This window comes from Anneissia japonica, unplaced genomic scaffold (assembly GCF_011630105.1).
Source record: "Anneissia japonica isolate Jap-2015-1 unplaced genomic scaffold, ASM1163010v1 scaffold581_len1011336_cov187, whole genome shotgun sequence".
Lineage (NCBI taxonomy): Eukaryota > Metazoa > Echinodermata > Crinoidea > Comatulida > Comatulidae > Anneissia > Anneissia japonica.
In genome coordinates, this window is record NW_022723686.1 from 472,795 (window position 1) to 474,857 (window position 2,063).

Here is a 2,063-nt window from a genome sequence, read left to right on the forward strand (position 1 = left end):
TATTATTATGTAAAAAATTAAAATCCAATTTGGCTTTGTTCAAACGAAGAGTAATCTTTTCATATTTTCTTAATAAATAAACTGGTAATCTTCTTGAACTGAAATCCTTGATAATAGAACCAAATGGACGTAAGTTGGCAAAAAATACAACGCATTTTAAAAATAACACAAAAGATTTAATGGAAGACATGTTTCGGGTTAACTTCAACCCATCATCAGTTAACAAAAAAACACAACAGAAATGAACCAAATACTTTTCATGTAGACTATATATATATAGGTAATTATTATGCTGAATATTAAATAGATAGATTGATTTGTTTGACAATATGTTTGACCAACTATAGTAAGTCTGAAATCTGGACTAAATGTAGCTAATTATTATTCTGAATATATAATTGAATACCATGATTTGTTAACCAAAGGTTAGTAAAGCAATAGTAAGTCTGTAATATGGACCAAGTGTAGCTAATTATTATGTAGAATATATAATCAGGTACATTGATTTGTTTGACAAAAGTTTGTGAAGCTATAGTTAAATGCAAGGTAACAAGTGCTTGCATAATAACTATTGCTTACATGTATATTTAAATAAGCTTTAAGAACATGTTTAATTTGCAAATTAAGATCAGGATTGTTCCATTTTATGTAAAGGGATTCTTTGATTTTCAATTTGATTTCATTGTTATCAATATCCAATATAGAGAAACATTTCTTATCAGACAACTTTTTACATTTACTGTTTGCATTAAGGTGTTTAAGTATGTGTGAATTTTTATCCTTTCCAAGATGTTCACCAATCCTCGTAATTAATCTACGGCCTGTATAGCCTATATAACTGGAATTACATCCAGCACATTTAAATTTATATACTACTGAGGATCAGGATTCATTGGGGATAGTATCTTTAGTACTAAAGAACTGACTGATTTTAGTGGTACTAAATATCACATGTACTTTACAATCAATACAGTATTTTTTGACAAGATCCATGATTCTCCATTTCATGTTGTCAGAAAATATGCCAATATATGGAAGTTTAACAAAAAGTGTTTTAACATTGTCATCATTGACAGTTTTCTTTGTAATATCAGAAATTGTGTTATCTATATAGTTTTTAATAGACTTGTCAACAATGTGAATTGGGTAAAATAGTCTGACTTTTTCTTTAACTTTATCCTTTCTTATCCATATAGTGTGAAGGCGATTAATTGATACTGAAGTGATCCTAATATTTTGGCTTTTCTCCATTCTTCTTTTCATCTCTTTTTGTAATAGTGTACTCGGTTTTTAGATTAAAATTTGTGTTGTTCAATGCCATCTATGTTGTTTCTTCTCTCTAAACTCACAAAATCCACGTCATCGGCGTATGCAAGTTCTATTTGAAAGTCCACTTCTCGTTCCAATCGAAGATACTTAAGTGCGTGTTCCAGATACACTATAAATAGGATAGGGCTTAGACTATCGCCTTGCGGTGTTCCGGTGTTTGATTCTAGTGGGAATATCCCTGATGCACCTTTGATACATACGTTAAGTCCCGTCTGGCTAAGTAGAAATCCGACTATGCGGTGTTCATCTTCGTCTATGATTTCCTTTAGAATCTCTAAAAGTTTGTCTCTGTGGATAGTATCAAACGCGCTTGAAAAGTCGATGCCTGTTATATGTATTTCCATCTTGTATTTAAATGCCTTTGCTATGAACCATTTGTAAGAAAATAACACTTCACTAGTACTTCTACCTTTGCGAAATCCGCTTTGGCTGATATGTAGGTAGTTGTCGATTTTGTCCTTAATTCTATTCATGCTAGTTATTGAGAGACATTTCCTTATTGTGTTTGTCCTTTTACTTTACCTGGTTTATGTACAGTAGTACAAATATGTCCGCAATAACGGGGGCAAGTATGTACGCGCCGTATTTAAGAAGTTCTCCTGCTATCATGTCTTCGCCGGCCGCTCTGTTATTGTTTAGTTGTTTTAAACTTTGTTTAATCTCCTCTTCTTTGATTTAATTTTAAGTGGTCTAGCATTTCCTATCAAATATTATATATATATATTATATTGGTC

General features: G+C 31.4%; 1 protein-coding gene across 1 annotated transcript in view; it reads left to right on the forward strand.

Moving 5' to 3' along the window:
• LOC117112346 (lactadherin-like) overlaps positions 1-2,063 on the forward strand; it is an 80,777-nt gene that overhangs the window by 62,211 nt on the left and 16,503 nt on the right. The gene's annotated exons all lie outside the window — the stretch shown is intronic.